Here is a 21,316-nt window from a genome sequence, read left to right on the forward strand (position 1 = left end):
ACGTGGCATTTCTGAAGACTAACTCGTGGCTTGTAATTTTATATGGGTTTGAAGTTATCTAACCCACTCCAGAAGATACACATAGTAAAACATGTATTTAAAGAGTTTCTAACACATTTTAAAATAAAATCAAAGGCACAACCTTATGATTGAAAGATTAAATCTTGCCCTAGCCAGTAAAAATAGAATTAAAAAAAATGTGAAACTATTTTAAGGATGGTGTTGGCTGTTCTAGACTATTTTAGTTAGGTCTGTGTCTCAGTCTTGTCAGAGATTAGCATGGTCCAGAAGGCTGCAGTAGGTATACAAAAAAATTGTAGCAGCAGAGGTGGCAATTCCTTTTCATTACTTTTTTTTAAAAGGAAGCCTATTAATATAAGCTGTCTATAAATGGAATGAGAAGGTAAAATTGTACATGGAATCTGAAAGTAAGATAGAGATAAACCTTGGAAACTTGTTGCAGATCAAAAACAGACTCTCAGGGACAAAACTCAGTCCTGCTGAATGCAATGGGATTTTTTTTTTTTTTTTTTTTTTTTTTTTTTTTTTTTTAAACAATGTAGTATGGACTTGGTTTGAGGCTCTAAACCTGCAGTTCTCAACCATACAGTGGGAGGAAGCTGGAACACTGACCAAAATTTTACAGGAGATAAAAATTTTACAGGAGATGTTGCTGATATGGCTTTCATAGGCAACTGAAAAAATGCTAGGCTGATCTTTGAGTGCCTGCTGCTTCTATTTTTCCTCTCTCTCTCTCTTTTTTCTCTTTTTTTTGTTCACTTGTATGTATGGAATTTAAAATTAAATTAAAAAAATTAATTTGGAAAGATTCTGCAGGTGATCTCTAATGCCTTGTGAACTACTTGTGGTATTTAAACTGAGGAAGTCATCATGCAGGATCATCTGTGTTAATTGTAACGGCCTCATCTATGAGAAGCCCCTCACAGTGTACACACTGAGGACACAAATATTACTGCAGTGCTAAAGCTTTTACAGTCTCAAGCCAAGAGAAGAGATGCAGGAGTGTTCATAGTGTGTGCATGAGCAGAAAAAGTTCAGTATAATTGAACTTACTCACTGTGGTTTCAATTGAGTGAGAAGGAGCTAACTCTTGCATAATGATTTTTGACAATATGCAACAGTTTGAGGAAAAGAAACTTTTCAGTTGAAACTTCTGAAATCACCTCCCATTTCTGGTATTACACCAGTGTAATGGGGATTGATACAACCATTTCATGTCAGGTGTAATTCCTAGCAGGCATAGTGTTATCCTACAAACTGCCTGGGCAATTCCTGCTAGTTGTTTCTCTTTGTAATGGTATATCTTGGTTGAGGCTTCTCTTTGTGAGGTAATCTATACTTTCATTTTTTCTAGGAGAGATGATGAGCAAATGCTCCTGCTCTTCTTGATTTATCTCATCTGCAAAATGGTTCTACGTGACTTTTCGCTTTGTGCTTGGAAGCATGTTGGAGCTGCCATACATCTGAATTTTGGCTTGATATGGTTATTCTATTCATTTGTAGAGAGTATGCTGTAATTATTCTTTGCCCCAGGGGTTTGTTTGTACCGAGTCACTGAAGCTGAATTGCCCTTCCTTATGCATATTTTCTTTGCAGATATAATTTGCTCACTTGATTTATTAGTGTGTTTATGCTACTTATGTTTGATCTTGATTATATAAAAAGGAAAAAAAAAAGTGCTCATTGTTGCCCTGAGTTGTAGATAATGCCTGAAATCCATTAATCAGCTTAAATTAAAGTCCTGGGTCTAGTAAATAGGAAGAGGAGGTGGTGTAGATTGAAGTGCTGTAAGTAAACACCTTTTGCTTGGGATTTAGTATGCACAAGGATGTGCGCAAGGCTGGTATTCCCATGTAGATTGTCCAACTATTCTAAGTTTGGTTGCTTTTGACTGTGTGGCCTAACTCTTAGCTAGGACTGAATGGGATAGAAGAAGGAAATTATACTTCAGTTGTTACATTGGGAAATCTTTAGAGGACACTGAACTTGTTTAAACTGATCAGCACAAACTTGTTTGAGGCTCTGATTTCACCTGCTTGTGTTAGCTGGAAGAGGCCTTGGTGCTTGCAGGTGCTTCTGCTGCAGATGTGGCTGGTGAGAGCTCAGCGCCTAGTGAACAGCACTTGCTTGTGGCTGAGTTAATTTTCTGTTAATTATATGGAAGATGCCTGAAGACCTACAGTGGTGATGGGAAGTGAGCAACAAGTAGGGGGTGAGGAAGAAAAGCAGGAGTTCTGTGGGTGGGAGCTAATCCTCTTGCACTGGCAGCAGCAAGCTATTGGCTGGCTTGGTGTCACTGTATCTCGAGTCAGTCTGGATGGGTGAGAAGGTGTCTGCACCTGGTCAGGGCTGGCTGTGCTTTCTTACTTCAAGATCTGGGACTGTGGAAGGATTCCCTGCGAAAGAAGGCTTGGAGTGCTGAACGGCAGTCCTGGGAGCTGAATTTGACTCTGATGGAACCCTGCTGAAATCCAGAATTGCATTCTACCTGGTGAACCAGACTCCTTCATGAAGTAATGCTGCCTTACACAGCTGGGGCCTCTTTGCTGGAACAGCAGGAAATGAGGAGCAAAACTGAGGATGAGGCTCAGTGTGCACAGATTTGTGTATCTTTGTACACATCTGGTATAACTAAATCTTTGTGTGCAAGGCACATATGATTTTGAAGTGTCAATTTGACTTCGGGTAATATTCAATAATCTCTTTTTATTCCCATTTAAAATCTGGCTTAATTACAGTGTACGGAGTTCCCACAATGAGTATTGTTTCTAAGCTGTGTGTCTTTTTCAAATTCCCAATATAAACAATCCTGTAAATAGGTAATTAAAGCCATCTGCTTCTTGGTAGCCCAGTTACCTTTGCAGCATCATTTACATTTTTCTCCCCTTTAACTCAGGGAATTAAGCTGCCATAAATTCTTACTTTAATGGATGAACCATTAAAAAAAACAACCAACCAAACAAAAAAAAACAACAAAAGACAAAACGCTTGTGGTGCGTAACTTGTCAAGAAGAAAAGACATTTTCTATTAAACTTTTCTTCCAATATACCATACTTCATGTCCACACAATTGTGCCATCAGAAAACAGAAATGCTCCCAGCCCTTAACTCAATGCAAGATATTTAAGATTAGTGCATTCACTGTCTGTGGTCTTGATTTTTATTCCTCCTTTTCATTGAAAAACTGCTGCTCTAGGTGCATCGACTACCACTGACTTGTGGATTGAGGGAAAGGAGAAATACTGAGGCTACCCACCCCATCAGGAAGTAGGAATGAGACTGAGTGGAAGAGAAGCTGTGGCTTCTCCATGTCCCAGCCAGAAACGGTGAAGCAGCCCAATAGAGGGGACCTCCGCCCTCTGGGTGAGTGCTGTAAATTACTTTCTCCCACAGCACTCGGAAAATTCTGTATGTCATTCCTGTGATAGAAGAAGCATTCTCTTATTTTTCAGCAGGTTCATTTCTAATCACTCACTTGTAAATTCTGGGTTGACACAGTAAACAGTGGGTGGGACATGGCTATATTCCATTTCAGTGGTGCGGTTAAGGGCTGACTCCTTTTAAAAAGGAGTGGAGGCCCCTTGTCACTGCAAACCATGCAGAAAGCTGGCAGTTCATCCTTATTGTCTCAATGGCACTTCCTGAATCCAGAGCTCGCCACCAAGTCCAATGTGCTTCCAACTATGAAGAAAGCTATTTGAGCTTCATAGTTGTTACCACCTTTTGGAGAACAAAGCAAGTAATGCTGCTGCAACATTTGTGATTAAAAGGGTTTATTTTGAAACTAGAAAAACAAAACAAAACAAACAAACAAACAAACAAACCCAAAAAACCATGAGAGCAAATAGATTCTGTTGACCTTGAGTTTTCTTTGTAACTCAAGGTAAAGCTTGCCAGTGGAGGAAGTTGGTTGTCCATAGGTAGATTGACAAATAATTCAATGCCACTTTGGGTGGCAGCAGTGGGAAAATAGTATCAAATGTCTTTGAGATTTAGAAATACCATAAATCACAGAACAGCTGAAGTTGGAAGGGACCTCAAAGGTTTTTCTAGTCCAACCCCCTGCTCAAAGCAGAGCCAACTAAAACAGGTTGTTTGGGATTGTGTCCAGTCAGATTTTGATTATCTTAAATTATGGAAACTCTACAGCCTTTCTGGAAACGTCTTCTAGTGTTTGATCATCCTCACGTTAGAAAACAACAACAACAGATCCTCTTATGTTTAAATTGAATATCTTCAGTTTCTCAGTGTGTCCACTGCCTCTTGCCTATTCACTGGGTGCTGTTGAGAAGAGTCTAGCTCTGGTTTCTTTACTCTCATCATCAGTTGCATATGCAGACTGACTGTATCAGCCCCAGTCTTCTCTGTGGGGTGAACAGTCCTTCTTCTTGACCTCTTTCCACATAAGAAATGCTCCAATCACCTAATTCACTTCACAGCCCTTTGCTGGACTTGCTTATGTGAACTCAAAGAGGCACCACTGGATTCTGGTAAACCTGGTGTCTAACAGGAGACCAAGTGCTTTTCTGTAAAGATACTTTCCATCCGGTTGGTCTCAGTACTGTTTCATGGGTTATTCCTTCTCAGGTGTGGGATGACTTCGTTCCATATCATTGAACTTCATTGGATTCTTTTCTGCTCATTTCTCTTAGCCCTTGAAGTTGCTTTGAATCACAGTGCAGCCGTTTGGTCTATCAACCACTCTTCCTAGTCCTGTAGCATGTGCTAACTTGCTGAGTGTAGTATGCCCTATTCTGCAGCACATTAGTGAAAAGGTTAAATCCCTGGAGCACAGCACAAAAAGGGGTGGTCTCCAGCTGGACTTTGTGTTTCTGGCTGTGATTCTTTGAGTCCAGCAGTTTGGCTAGGTTTTCATGCACCTTGCTGTCTATGTATCCTATGCTTCATCAATTCGTCCAAAAATTTTATGTGAGACACTGATTGAAGAAGTGACTTTCATTAAGCAAGTTCCTTCCCAAAAGGCAAAGATTGTTTTATGATAAAGTGGGGATAGTCTACTTTGATCAGTGTGAGTGCTCCCATCTTACCTGAATAAACTAAGAGAGCTATTATCTATGGCTGTGTTAAGGGCAATTGAGTGAGGTGTTTGTGAGAATAGAGTCCTGTTGCTGGGTAACAGCTTACAGTTTATTGACTTGAATAGTAACTTTTTTGTTTGTTTTTTAACCTCAAGGCTCATTCACTGACTTGCACACTCCTCATACTTGCACAGATCAGTGTTGCTGCCAGTTCAGACCAGTTTTATAGGTATGTGGAAGCAGGAGCCTTGCTCTAGCAGTCTGATATGCTGGGTCCCACCTAGAGACCCGATTTCTACATGTAGTGGCTCCTTCTGCCTGAGATGAATGTGGGTGCTGTTCCCCATGCTCCGCATATGAGATATCTGTTGGTTTCTGTAGCAGGTTGTTGGTATGAGGCACTGATGGCTTTGCTACTTATATAGCCCCATTCCAAAGTCTTTGAATTCCTCTGTGTCTAAGGACATATAAGGTTTCTGTCACTATCTGATCTCTGGCCTAGTTGTGGTTCGAAACATATGAAGTCAACTACGCTTGCTTAAACTCCTTTCTTTGCCATCTCATATAATGCTATTCAGTTAAAACTATTGATGCAGTCAAGATCTCATTTGTTTGGGTGGTATTTTGGGGTGCGCTATACTCCATAGCAGCCTGTAAGTCACAGAATCATAGAATCATCATAGAATCATAGAATGGCCAGGGTTGAAAAGGACCATAATGTTCATCTGGTTTCAAACCCCTGCCACAGGCAGGGTTGCCAGCCATTAGACCAGGCTGCCCAGAGCCACATCCAGCCTGGGCTGGATGTCAGAAGATGCTACAGCTGTAGCTGTGATGTCTGTAGATATGAAGTGACAAAATACAGAAGGTCATCTTCCACAACCAGGTCCTTACAGCAAGCTTCATGTGGTGGAGATGGTAAATTATCCAGTCATGCCAGGTATGGATTCAGTAATGCTACTATGTGTGCATCTGAAATACGGTAGTGTTGTTGTAATCTTCCCTCTAACTATAAGGACTGGAGTCTTCAGATTTCTTTTTTTTTTCTCTTCATTAAGCCTTGATTTTGCTATCGGTGTGCTGGGTCACTTTGGCCCATGCCCCTTTGCACTGCCTCTGTTTCTGCACTGGGAAATAAGAGATAATGGTGATTCCTGCTTTTATAGCATTCTTTGAGATCTATGTGGTGCTATTTAAACACTTTGTATTATTAATATTAATTTATTATTTTAGAGATGAGAGCATGACGTGCTCTGGCTTTAATTATTGTGTGCTGTTGGTTGTTACCAGCACATTTCAGATGTGCTTTTGTTTTTATTCAGTAGCAACTTAAAAGTGATAGTGGGTAAACATTTCCAGGAAAAGAACTGTTAATTATGGTTATTCTCTTAGGATGATGACATGACCAGGCAGCATGAATATTTATAGTTTAAATCCTGAGTTAGTAAACATTCTCTCCAATGAACAAGAATTGGAAAATAAAGTTAATTATTTCGATTGAATAAGGAATCCCATAATAACAATTTTATGGGTTTATACAGTTGGATTATTGGGAGTGTTTTAAGATACACAAAGCAGATTATTGCATGACTGAGCCATTAAACCAGCACTGTACAATAATATCCAACGTTTGTCTTGCTGGTTGTGACCAATTAAATTTAGAATTATAACATTTGCTATGCAGGTAATACAAAAGTAGCTTCTGGATTTGCATCTTAAGAATAAATGTTCATGAATTCTTAGTGTGGTGAACTTTCTTTTCCATATGCTGTTTTCTGTAAGAATGTGGTATCTCGCAGGTGCCCAGCATTTTGTTTGAAGAACTTTGATCTTTCTCAGTTCCAGCGCTGACAGTTTAGCTTAGAAATAACGGACAGAGAAAAAGCCAACTTAAACTCAAAACATGGAAACATTTTGACATCTGACAGTAGCAGGGAGAGTGATTTGCAAAGGGTGGAGTTTTGCCCATGATTGGCCTTTGCTCCATGTGCAAGGATTGTTTGCAGGGTGGGAGAGGGAGAACATCAGGGCAGAGCCTGGCTTGCTGGGATATGCTGAGGAGGAGCCTCCTCTGAGATTGGATTCTGCCACGGACCATTAATAGTCCTTGAAAGGCAGGCAGGAGAAAGAAATTCTTTTTCCTGGGATTTTAGAATCCATGTCCTAGAAGCACAATCTGCGTTAAGAGATAAGAGCTGCTCTTACTGGCAGTACAGATGAAGTATTTGCAATAAGGGATTGAAGAGATTCCTGTAGTGCTCTCCCAGTGAGCACCACCTTGTGCTGGAGAGGATGGGACTCAAGGGGCGGGCAGAGTTTAGTGGAGGCCTGATGCTGGAGGTGGGATTTAAAAACTGGGAAATACTATTCTTGATTAATAGGGAGGAGTGCGTGTGCATACACACACATGCACACACTGTCAGGCCTGGTATATTCTAAGTTGAGCTACCACTGGAAACGTAATAAGCATTTTGTTTACCTTAGGGGTATTGAGAGAAGTAAATAGTGCATAAAACACTGAAGAGGAAAGTTCCTTTTGTAAATTTTACTTCCATTGTTTTCCTCACCAAGAACACTGATGAGATGGCTATTCAGATTGACAGCCAAATCTTCAACTGCTATAAACCAGCACAGCTATTCCATTTGAGGTAAACCTACTTTTGTCTTGCATCCACTGAAGATTTGATTTCCTTGTTTCAGTGATGCTACAAGCTTCTTTTGTTGACTCCTGCTTAAAGAATTTCTCTCACATGTATAGCCAAAGGGTTTGTTTTCTTAAAGATGCACACAAAAATATATGGGCTGAATTCTGCCTTTCTCTTATCTCACTGTGAATTGCAGCCACTGTGGCCCTGTCAGTGAACTTTATCTGCTATCTAGACATACAGCTGAAAAGAGTTTGATCCCATTTGTTTGTAGAGGTTCCAGTATGGACTTCTGCAAATACTATTGCTTTGTGAGCAGCAAGCACTTGCATGTTAGTATGTTAACTCTGACTACAGTAGGGCTCTGTCTGATCATCCTTCTTTGCACCAAACTTATGTAAAAATCCTTCACTTTATATTGTAAATGTAGATTATTGGATTTTATAACTAAAAATGGATAAATTAAGATCTTGTAAGGAGAAGCTCCTGCTTCTCTGATGACGGAATTGTGTGATAAACTCACAGATATAAATAGTATTGTCTTCCGTATGTGAAAGAAAGAACCATTTTTTTTCCCAACAATTCATATTCAACATAATTTTCCGCTGAAGAGACTGCAGCAGCTTGCCAGAGTTGTCACACGCCTTGATGTCTTTGAACTTCTTCCTTGGAAGCTGCTGAAATCCTTCATGCAACTGCTCTACTTGGGCATAATCCAGAAAGAGCTTTCTCCAGCTGCTTTGGTTTATTATGTATCAGCTCCCAGAATTTGAGATCACAAGTCAAGCAAAAAGACTAAATGTAGATGCATACAGAACAGCCGGCACTCTCCCAGTCTGTACTCCAGGAAGACCCCCTGACCTGTTCTCAGGGCTAATGTTCCCCAGGATGCTTTCAGAACCCATGGGATTTTGGCTGTTGATGGTAACAGGCCAACAAATGTCATGCTGCATTTATAGGACAAGATGGGGGGTTGGGGGGAAGAGGGAAGGCAGTTAAACCCCTCTGTTTCCTCTATATTCACTGTAATGGGAGAGGAGATTATTTTACATCTTCACAAGCTGGAGATGCACTAGTAAAGCTAAAATCTTATGATGCAAGAAAACAGTGGAGAGGAAGACTGTGGTCCAACAGTGAAATACACTTCTTCAGTACTATAAGACTGTATCTACTATTGCTTTTGTTCGCACACTCAAGCTCATCAACCCTTCCTTTTGGCAGAGAAGTTCCTTTCAATCTGATAAGAAGGGCAATTTTCTTATTCCAATAGCACAACTGCCACATATAGAAATACAAGTGAAGTAAATAGGGCTCATCCAGATTAGAGGAGGTTCCCTGTTGCTATAGGTATAGGTTGCTATAGGTATGTTACAATGGCTCTATGTCCACAGTCGCCTACAACCATTACAGTTGGTAAATTGTGCCAGGCTACAGCATCTTTCACCTGTCAGCCTCCAACTACTAGCACTCAGGTGTGCCTTGGTTTCGCCACCAAGACAGAGGTAAGTTATGGTTTTTCTCTCCATGCCTCTCCTCCTCTTTTGCAGTGCTCTGTTATGGCATCTGCTAAGTGAAAAATAAGTACTTGAGAGGTGCAGTATCTGTTTTTTACTGCAGCAGAAATTCAAGTCTAAGGTAGTGTGGAGAATTGTAATGGGATTTGTGATACCTGGGCTGGGCAAACACAATCAGGGAATTGCAGCAGGAAAAGACTCTGGTAGCACATGTTCATGGTATGTAGACCTGCAGCCCACTGTGTCCCCAGCACATCTACCTGCAGTTTCATGGGGTACTGAGCTGTGCAAGCAAAGAACTGAACAATTCCCAGGGACTTGCAGAGGTGGGACACGATGGAAACACTGTTCACCGCCAGCTTCAGGAGGGTACAAAAAGTCAAAAACCCTGTATGTGCCCATCCACCAAAGTAAAATCCAGGGGGTGTAAGTAGGGCTTGGAGCTGGTGTCTCTTGCCTGCCCTGGTATGGCCATAGATTCAGGAGCTACAGTCTGAACACAAATGCACACAACAGCTGGATAGACTTCTTGGCACTACATAGCTCTGGCATTTCCAACTGTGAGACAGAGAAACCTGTTTCATTTTGGATTTTATAATAGAAAATCATCTTTCCCTCCTATGTTGCTGGTACAATGTTGCAGCAGTATTTCCTACAAGAGGACCAGCAGGAAATGTCAGGATTACAGAGCTCCAGGACTCCAACTTAGTCCATCTAAGTGCTTAGGCAGATGCCTTCTTTTGCAGAAGTGAATAATCCCAATTAATTAAGAATATTCTTAAGTGCTTTTGTGAAATGTGTCCTGCAGGATCAAATACCCTTTATTCCTGGAGCTCAGATTTTTTTTTCAGTTTATTCTATCTTTTATGATTTAAGAAAAACACTTGAAAAACAGCTGCTGTTAAGACTTGAAGATCCTCTATAATTCACATATTCTAAACTCAGCAATCCTAGGATGCGTATGTTCTTTTACAAAGAAGGGGGAGGAAAGGACATGCAGAAATCTTTAAGATGCCATTAAAAAAAAGAAAAAAGACTTCAAAGACTTCAGTGGAAGAGGGAAAGTTTTATCCTTGTAGCTTATACAGATAATCAAACATCTTTTCCACAGTTTTTTAAGAAATCAGAGTGCAATTGTCTTTTTCAGTAATATCTAAATACTTCATATCTTGAAAAGCTATTGTAATGTTTTCATGTGTGTCATGAGGAAGCTTAGTAGAGTTAGCCTGTGCATTTTATATGTGATGTTGTACTGTTTAGTTACACTAAGGTCAATGGTCTTCACTTGTTCTCTTCAGTGAATAATATTCCAAGTGCAACTGGCAGAAAGGATGAGTGATGTATATATCTTGCAAAAAATCCTATTTCTTTACTACGTGGAACTGGAGGGCCTCATACGTAATGACTTTTTATCTTTTCATTTAATAAGTGAAGCCAATCTGTCTTTGAGAAAATACCCCCTTTGGGAAGAGTTGTATTTTCTGACTGTAGGAATTTTATGTAAGAAATCTTTCTATCCTAGTCTGACATGCTAACAATTTCAGTTCTGCTTTGTGGAGGGAGCCCATATATAAGTTCCATGCCTGCCATGCATCCTGGTTTCCTGCACGTCAACTGCAGTGCTGTCTGGGAAGAACAGAGATGAGCAGGGGAATCAGAGATGAGATAGAGAGATAGCAGGTGACTGTGGGTGGTCTAAGTCCTGTCCTGTGTTCATGAGGATTCCCTCCAATGGCCAAGGAAGATATTTGCAATTTCACTGGAAATGAAGTATAGGCAGAGAAATCCAAGGATAACAGAGTTGGATAAGTCGCAGTCTGCTTGTGATAGGACAAGGAAAAAGAGTATAAAACTAAAAGAGGAGGACATTTAGGTCAAATGCTAGGAGGAACTTCTTTACCAAGAGGGTGATGAGGCAGCGGCGCTGCTGCCCAGAGAAGCTGTGATGCCCCATCCCTGGAGGACTCAAGACCAGGCTGGATGCCCTGGGCAGCCGGAGCTGGTGGGTGGCAGCCCTGCCCATGGCAGGGGGATTGCAACTGGGTGATCTTTGTGATCCCTTCCAACCCAAGCCTTCTATGATTCTGTGTAGTTCTCTTTATCTGCCTGAAACAGAGATGGAGAGCATAATAGTCAGTCTCGATTTCAGTGAAGTTAATGGGAGTTTTGCCATCAACTTCTTTAGAACCAGATTTTGTCCTTTCCGTGTACTTGTCTGACAATATTTTCTCTGAGACATTTATATCCACACTTGCAAGTCTGTATAGGTAGCTCGCACATTGCCAAACACTTTAAATTTTCACACTTACTTTATAGTCATAAAAGTAGGAGAATTTGGAAATCTGAAATTCTCTGCTGTAGATACTCTTCTTCATTTATTTTACTTTGGATAGACTGCATTTTAACCTACTTAACAGTAAAGATCAAGAGCAGTGCTAGATGTTGGAAGGTAGTGGGCCAAAATACCCACTAACCAGCTAAACCATCTCCGAGTTTTCCATCTTGCTTGTCCCAGTGACAGTGTGGCTCAGATCAAGGTACAATGAAGAAAGACATGTTTCTATGTATGTCTGAAGCTGTTCCATCATTTCTGAATTTGATATTTGCACCCATGATCTGACGATCTTGCCTTTGGATAAACAATATCCTGATGGTGGCTTAAGAGATTCTCATTCTCAGTGTTGATGTTGCTTTTTTTTTTTTTGTTTCTGGTTGCAGTTGTTCAGCTCTTTTGTTAGAATTATTTTCCAACTTCATGGGATTGAATTCCTGTCTTGCAACTAATATCTCTCAAGAACATATGGTAATGTGCTAGCTATTGCTTTTTTTTCCCCCTCCCTATTTTGCTTTACAAGACTATCCTCCACATCTTTTTGCAAACTATGCTCAAGCATGTTCTGTGTTCAATAGTGCTTATTTTTTAAGTATTTCATATTTACAATAAACAATACAATGTAGAGGACAAGCATGAGTTCTGAACATACAAGTACCCACATTTTTCCTAGTTTTGCTGCTGATAGACCACTGAGTCTTAGCTTCAGGTTTTCTGTCTAGCTTTCATATTTTGTATAAAAGATTTCAGACTTGTAAGCCAACCAGTGTTTTATATATGCTTATAACGATATATATATATGCTTAACAATTTATACAAAGACTTCAATGTCTGTAGACTGTGTGCATCACTTCCGTGGTCTTACATTTTGGTATTCTTTCCTTATCTTCAAAATAGGTTTTTTGCTGAACTCCACTGTTAGAAAGTTGAAACTTTCTTATGTTCTTTCGAAGAATTTTAATCATTAGTAATTTGAATTGGAGACCCGTTTTCTATTTATTCAATTCTTATTTACATAATCTGATCTCAGACCTTTCCCTGTATGCTTAAACCCAGCCCATGGAATGGTTAATATGTTGTAGCTGTTAGGTTTTATTTTTCTTTTGAGTCCTTTTATTGCTTCAGTTCCATGTTCTTCATGGAACTTCACTTCAAATTCCAGCTAAATAGTTCCAGTATGAAAAGGAAGCCCATTTTAATGTTGCTTTCCTAGTATTTCTCTGTATTGAGACTACTGGGAGCAGTCATTTTGGTCCTGTTTTACTATATTTTTCAAATAACTCAGGATGAATCCAGGAACTTCTTGATGCCAGTTCTGCAATACAGGCTCTAAATCATGAGGAAGAAGGCTAATTGTGAACATTTCATGTACTCTACTTTTTTTATATTCTGAAGTTGATTCTCCTTTTACTTCTCCTTTTATTTTTTTATTTCACTTGTGGTTACGCTTAACCAAACATTTCCCTCAGTATGGCTGGAAGAACAGTTATAAGGAATTATGCTGCTTTTAAGAAAGATGCTTGTTTCCAGTGTTGTTTATGATTATTTTGTTGCTGTTGTCATTATAGATGGGCATGAACATCCTGAATTATATTTTGCGTAATAAAGTTCTTAATGTGTTAGTGATGTCATTATCCCTTCTGCACAAATTCCTAATGTAGAATTGTATCAGGCCACCAGAAAGAGTGAAGAATGCATTTGGATGGCAGAACTGCTGCACAGAAGAAATGAGCAAAGCCCTGCGGGTGAGGCTTCGTGAATCCCAGATTTGTACCCTTTCAACTTTCTTCAGATGGCAATAACAAACCAAGTTTATGCTTTCTGATTTCTTGGGGACTCAGGAAAAAAATCCATTACCAAAGGACAGGACTGGTGTGGACTAAAATTATTTTATCTGGAACTGGTTGTAGTCAGTGCTTAACTCTTCTTTCTTGGTCTGAGCATGATGGCACAGTACTGTACATAAAATTTACTTATACGTCAAAAATTCTTTTTCTATCAGTTTTAATAATGGATACTGTTCCGCTCCCTGTCTAGTAAGAATCTTATGCAAAACATTTCCTGTTTCCTAACTAGCTCTTGTTCTGAACTTGGAGGAAGCACTTGGCACTTTTCATCTGAGGAATTCAAACAGCTTCCCAGCATGCTTTTATGACCTGCTTAGTACACAGGGACTTGGAAACAGAAGTGGATGAAAACCAGGTTTTGGGGAACTTGGCTTTACATAATCTTTTCCTGCTTTGTGGATGAAGTACCTTCCAGAGTTTGTCACTGCTTACATCTTCTATTGACTGCTGTTGGGTGGGAGTAGCATGCTCTCCATTTCAAACAACCTTTTTTTTTGATATCTCAAATACAACTGTTAAAATAATTCACTCCTGAATTTGTCCTGCAAATCCTTCTGAAGATTTGTCACTATGCCTGTGAGGCCACCACTCCTCCTGCAAAACCTTCTGAGCTGTACCCTGTGGTAGTGAACACGGGTGAAGCAGGGAAAGCCTTTCCTGAGCTCTACTGAATCTATTGTTGTGAGGTACTGTGACAGCCCATCTTTAAAGTATCACGGAGGAGATATATATGTTAATCCCATCGGTCTCCTTGCTCTTTATGGCAGGTTATAGCCATTGTGCCAAATTTTAACCTTTTTGAGTGTCTCGGTTTATGATTTTAATTGTATATTATTAGGGCTAGGATCCTGACTCCCATAGACCACAAGAACCCACACCCAGCGCTTCATTTCACTCAGAAAGGCCACTATGGCTAGAGCACTGAGTCACAAGCTGTCTGGACACAAATGGCCTCATCAGCCCTGCCTGGACTTTGGTGGGGCCCCTCATGGAATCCCTGGGGACAGCCTGGTGCTGAGCTCTGGGCTACATGCAGTAGTTAGGACTTCAGTGACTGGCATGATCAATGATGAACAATCAACAAAGGCAGCAGGGAAATTTCCCAAAACTTCTTTGGAGAGGTATGGGCTTTGGTGGTCCTAAAAGCATTGCAAAGGATTTGGAGTGCAGTCTTCTCAGATAATTTTCAGCAGTGTATGAGTAGGTGTAAGCAGATTTTGGAGGTTAGAGATGGTGTTCTCCGTCCAAGCGTAATACTTGATGATAGAATACTATGATAAATTAGAAATTATAATCTGTGTCAGAAATTGTAATCCATGCCTCTGACTGGCAAAGGACCTCTGGGACCCATGAAAGTATTTTCAGAATGTTGCATGAGTAAAGTCATGAATCAGCTGTGCTAGTGTAAGAAGATGATTGTATTACCACTAGAAATTTGTTAAAATAATGAGAGTGGAGTTCTCCTTATTTGTCCTTTGACCTTGAGCTACTGCTATTAGCATAGAGGATTAATGTCATTCCATTATAACTTTCTGATAGCTGAGCAAGAGGGAGAAATGTTTTATTTTTTTTAGTACTGCACTTATTCCCTCCCAAAAATTTTTGGAGAGCTACATGATAAAAGAGCTGGGACATAAAGATCAGCATCTCTGTGCAAGCCTTATTATAAAATTGCAGGGATGGATAATGTTTTGAAGACAAAAACTTTTGTCTTTGACACAAAAACTTAAAAAGCTCTTGGTTTTTTATAGACTCCTAAAAGTCTTCTCTTCCGAGCTGTGTATTACCTTCTAGTTTTTGATGGTGCATTTTTGGTCGTTAAAGTGATGATATTTTTTCTGAAGTCACTGCAATCTGCTACAGAAATGCCAGGTGGAAGTAGAAGAAAACATGGAGGCTGGCAGAGAAGTCACTCTTTGGTATCCGTCTGATTTGTAGCCCCTCTCTTTCTACCTTTATTTTACATGCAACTCCCTGTCTAGGGTTGGGGTTTACTTGATTTAATTTCGGTTTTCTAATATCCAGTGGACTCCTTCTGTAGTTAATGAAAGCGATAAGCACCTCCAGACATTGTTTTACCTTGAAGGTGAGCCAGCTTTTGGAGATGTGCGTATCCCTTCCCATTGACAACTGAAGAATCCTAAAGAGGGGAGCTGGAACTAATGCCTATCTGCAGATGACTGACTGAAGTTAGGCAGGATGTTTGCTGCCTATCTTGGTGGTTTTCAATTGACCTTTCTAGCTGCGGGCTGATGGCAAGAGAGGTAGGTCCTCTTCCCCTGTGCCTTGGGGCAGTGTAAGGAGCTGTGGAGGCAGAACTGGGAGGACTATGAGTGCACAGAAGCTGTGTGCCACTAGCCCAGTCTTTGGGATGATTTTAACAGCTGGGATCACACACCCTTGTAGAAATGAGAATCCTCGGAGGCAGACACTGCTGATGGTGTGTTGCATGTGGCAGCTAGGTGACATCTCCATGGGCACCTGGGCAAGCCACCCTGCAGGGCCACTGATGACTTAGTGCCCAGTGGTCACTGTATGCATCTTGCATGGGCACATTAGCCTGAGAATTGCTGCACAAGCCATTATTTTTTCCAGTGGAGAAAAAAACAGACTTTTTTTCTTAAGAATATAATGAGATCAGAATACATAGCAAAGTATGTGTGAGTATGTAAAGATTACCACTGTATATGCATTTGCTACCATTCACTCTTATGGTTGGAAGATTATCAGCTCTATATCCCTTGACATTATACAGTAGAAAGAAAATTTTCACACATTATCTTTTCATGCATTCTTTTTATCATCGGGACCTCTGTAAGCCAACAAAGCTGCTGGAAACAGATACAGTTTCTTTATAACTTATCTGTATTATTCAATAGTCACAAGAAATAGAGGAAAAAATGTGAAAAACACAAATGTGTTACAGACTGTTCCTTCGTTTTTATTAACATTAGAGCAATAGCAACTGCCTTGCATAGTATAGAAATCTACTCTCCTGCAGCATCCAATAATGTCTTCACTGTTCTGTACATAATTTCTGTGATTACTGAAGGAGAAATTAAAGACCTGTTTTTTTGGGGGGAGATGAGGGGCACATGCAAAAGGTTAAAGAAATCCTACAAATGAAAGGGACTAGAAAGACTACATCTCTGGGCATTACAGCTGGACTTCTAAAACCAGTGTAATGTAAGAGAAGTGCATGCCTTCACAGTAAATCACTGTAGATTACAAGGATGGGAAAAGCTTGCAGTAGGAGATGAATAAATTCACCATTAAGTGTAAAAGCAATAGAACTCTACCACAGCCTGCAAGAAGAGTATATGAAAGCAATCCCTACCCAGTAATCCAAATATCAAGATTATATCAGTAAACATATACTATTCAAAGTTATTACTGGTTCTTTGTAATTAAAATATCTAACTTATGTGAAGTGATGTGGGTGTCTGCACGACATAGCACAATTTTCTTTGCACGTTTTCTGTACTACCAAGAGCTATTGCAAAAGTGAGCATTTATAGGACATAGCAGGAAACCAGCAGCTATGGGTTAGAGCGGCCACGAGATGTCACTACTAACCTGGTAAACAGCCGTCTCTGCCAAGCTCGTGGACAACATGCTATTAATTTATAATAAAAGGTATCTGACAGCTTTATTCTGATGAATTATGGGAATCCAAAGCATAATTCCAAGTCTTTGGTTTATAAATTGTCATTGATTTTAATGTTCTTTGTAAAGTTGTGGCACGCAACAAATTTTCCTGCCAAAAGCTGTTAAATAAATAGTCATCCTTTGCTCCGAATAGTACATTGAACTTGTTAGAGTGATGAGCAGAACGAATTGATGGTTATCCATAAACCATTTACGACAGAATGCACAGTAGCAATTCAAACAATTATTGAATGCATTTATTATAACTTTTTTTTTTTTTTTTTAAATACTTCACTGAACCAAGAGGAACAGGCACAGGTAACAGGCAGTAGCAACTGCACTCCGTTCTCTGCCTGATGGCTGCTGCAGGATCTCTGAGGCACATCTGCCTTTTCCCTGCAGGAGGATATCCTGCACCCTCTGGAGACGGACCGTTATTGTAAAGAAAAGGTTATTTTCCTTTTTAAATGGTAACTGCAAACAGCTGTGATTTCTTGAAAAGCTTATAAAATGCATATAATGTCTGTATTTAATATACAACTCAAATCTTTATATTTTAGATAGCGCTCTCTGTAGAGCCAAAGATGGAGAAGATGAACTTCTTATATAATGTCTATCAACAAAACAGACAATCACACAAAATTACCTTTGAAGGAAAAAAAACAGCCACCCAAGGAATAAAACCCAACCAAACAAAAAACCAACATTTTTACAGATCTTTGCCCTTTATCTAGATCTGAAGTGAGACTCAATTCTTCTCAGGGCTTTAAGCAGCAAGCACAGTGTGCAAGAAATCCGGACATGGAAGGATGGATTTTTGTTTTTGAAGCAAAATCAGGTTGCTTATATACAAGTCAAAAATAGAAAGTGGAGGTGCTAAAAATCTCGCAAGTAAGCCTGGTAAAGTTTGCAGCACCATTTTGTAGAGATGGGGACAGACAGCCAGATTATATAAATCGGTATACCTCAGACACTGGGGGGAAGAAATGGCTTGCAGCAGCTGAATGCAGGGAGCTACGTATGTTTTATCAGTTCGCTGAAGCTGTGTGTACAAGTACTGCTGTGTCTGATTAAAGGGCGTATAACCTCCATCTTTCTGAGATCCCTGCTTTCTAAAATAGCATAAGATTTCAGCTCACATGGAAAATGAGACAAAGTAAAGTTCTTTCACAAGTCTTTTGCTTTTTGCCAAAACGTATCTGAACATGGAATTCTCTGGGTTCTGCTTCTTCACAAAAGTGCTACTTACAGATACCCAACTTCAGCTTTAAATCTGAATGCATTTTGTCTGAGGGGCTGCCACAACGTGGGTAATATGTGCCTATTTTTTTTTTTTAAAGGAAGCATAACCAGAAGTCAGGAGCAGAAATAAAGAAACTATTAGAAAGTTTTTATAAAGCCGTCTCCTACCGACAGCTTCTCAGGAAGCATTGTGGTCTGACATATAAACACAGTGTTTACCAACATTTCAAAATGCAGCCTATAATCCATGTACACTTGTTATTTTAATAATGCTTTTTATTGCAAGCTACAGACAAACAGACAAATGTTTGAATACAGGCTACACAATGTGGCTCATAGGTATGGACAGGTGACAACACGCTTCAAAAGCTTTTAGTTGCATAGATTCAAAATGCACTTGGATTTCAGTCCTGCCAAAATAAAGCAGTGAGAGGGAGAAAGATTTGTCAGTATACATTTATGCACATTTTTAGTGTATGGGAGGGTTTGGTAAATATGTATTAAAAGTGAAAATTTCTAAGTGCTGCTTGCCTTTTCCCATTGCAAATGTGAGTTTTACCCACGGCGGGTACCTCTGGCACTGGAAGGGGCTGCAGGGCCGGGGGTGGGGCTGCCTCTTCGTTTAGGGAAGAGGAAGAAAGTTTGTACCAACACCAAATGCTTTGCCAGTAATTCCTCCGCGCTCGGGTTTGCAGCAGAGGGTAGGTCTGTGCAAACCGTTTTTGAAAATCCCTGTAAGAAAATACAGCTGATTCTCCCAGTTTAACATCTGAAAACTAAATAAACAGAACCTTCAAATCCTTAGACATCTAACCAACGTTAGCAAAATAAACAAAATCCACAAAGCAGACAGGTTGAGTGAGACATGATTTCTAGAATCCGAGTCTCTGAGGAGTACTTGCAGGTATTAGATCTCACTTCGCTGTGCAGCTTTTAAAGGAAACGGCGAGGGCAAGCTCTGCCAGTGGTGTAAATCACCCTCGTTCTTTACAGAGTAGCAGAACTGTGATGATTTACTCCAGCTCAGGCTCTGGACCTCCTGAATATAGCCAGATATTTGTCCCTGAGTCTTTCAAGTCCGGGAAAAAAGGGGAGATTAAAATCTTTCCTTACATGTTTTTCCATCGCATGGGGAAAAAAAGGAAGAAAAAAATATGAAAGAACAACCTAACTCCCCCCAAAAACCTGAAAAAATGTTCCACGCAATTTTTTATGGGACCTTTGAGGACCTTGAATTTTTAAGTAATCTTTTTTGATGATTTTAGACAGACCATTAAGCTGAGGATAAAAGTCCCTCTGTTCAATATCTGGATACATTAAGCATTACGCTCAAAATTTACAGCTCTCATTTTGACAAGGAAAATGGCACGTTTGGTCTCAAGTGCTACCTTGAACTGTTTTTCAACATTAAGACAGGTTGTCAGTCCGAGGGGAGGAGGTCTGCGCACCAGTGGCAGCTGCTGCTGCTCTCGCCGTGTGTACGTGTGGGGAGGGAAAGATGCCGTGTTGCTGCCCGTCAAGGGCTGTGACTTGAGAACGCTTTGTTTTTCTTACAGGAAAAGAAAATTATGCTGATCTGGGGGAAGGCAGAAAGCAAACGGGGCATCATTTCTGCCTGCAGAAGGAGTGCTTCATCCAAATATTTGAAAGAATCAAAGGCGGAGGAAGAAGGAAAATCAAGAATCGTATTTCTGGGAAAGCTTTAGGGATTAGAGTAATGAGGAGTTTGACTTCCAGCTTCCCTGGTGCTGTTATTCCAAAACTAGTCTCTCTTCCCAACATCCATGAGGATATTTTTACTGAGCAGAACTGCTTTCAATTTTCTCCTCTGGCTGAAAAAGAGGAGAGAAAAGCAGACGTGTTTGTCCAAGGCTTCCTTAGCTTACTAATCGGGAAGGTTCAGTAAGATCTGAGTAGGAACTGGAGAGGGCTACTTCCAATACTTTGACTCAAGGCACAACTGCATACATCCATTTTTAACAGTATTTTGAATGGAAGGGTGAAATATCTCAGGCTGTTCAGTAGTGGAGGATCAAGCTTGCTGTCTGTCAGCATTTCGTCTTTCAAGGTTTACTGAAGCTAGAGTTACTTTGGGTTTGGGCACAATCTCACCAATTTAACTGGAGGGACAGAGGGATAGTGACCACTTCATGCAGGGATAACTGTATTCAGGATCACACATTTGTCTTTAGAGAGGAATGGGGCTGTCCTAGCTCAGAAGTATGTCTATCCTGCTTCTAAGTGCCAAACCAGGGATGCTGGACAACACTTCGGCTGACTTTCCATTTTAGTAAGATGAATTCAGAGGGAAGTTTCCAAAGAGTTTAGTTAATTGATGGTGGTGGGCGAAAAGAAGAGACTAGTCCAAGAAGAGATTAGCCTTTCTTTGCTTGGCTGAAATCATTGGGTTTAAGGGAACAGAAGTTAATCCACCGGTTGACCTTCATCCAAATGCAAGTAAAACTGGAAAGTAAAACAACTGTAGGAAAGTGCCTCTGGGATTTTCCCATGTGAACAGAGCTAGCAACAGCTGCCAGCCTATATGTCCTGGTAATGGTCACAAATCTTAGGGCAGAACAGTTGTGCTAACCACAGCCAGAGTATCTTGGAGAGATCTGAGGTACCTATAAAAATGTGTCCTATCTAGCTGTAGGAGACAACACGTGATCAGACTGTCTACAAGCAAGAAGCATATGACTGGTTTGCTGGCCTTAGCCTGGTTTATTGTCCCTGTTTTTATTAACTTCAAATGTCTTGTGATATATCTGATACTTGAAAAGGAGGACAGCAAACAAAAGGAGTTGTTGTTGGGTTTTTTTTGTTTCTTTTTTTTTTTTTTCTTGGAGGCAGTGAAATATTAACTCAGTGCAAGTACACTAGGCTGTTGTCTGTGATTCTTCACACAGTCAAGAGAGAGCTGACCTACCCCACAAATACCACTCACATGTTTTTCAGAGACACTAAACAGGAAAATATAATCTCTCAAGTCACAAGAGAGCTGAGAAAGCGAGCCGTAACAGGGTCAATT

The sequence above is a fragment of the Tetrao urogallus genome (genome assembly GCF_951394365.1).
Source record: "Tetrao urogallus genome assembly, chromosome: 1".
Taxonomy (NCBI): Eukaryota; Metazoa; Chordata; class Aves; order Galliformes; family Phasianidae; genus Tetrao; species Tetrao urogallus.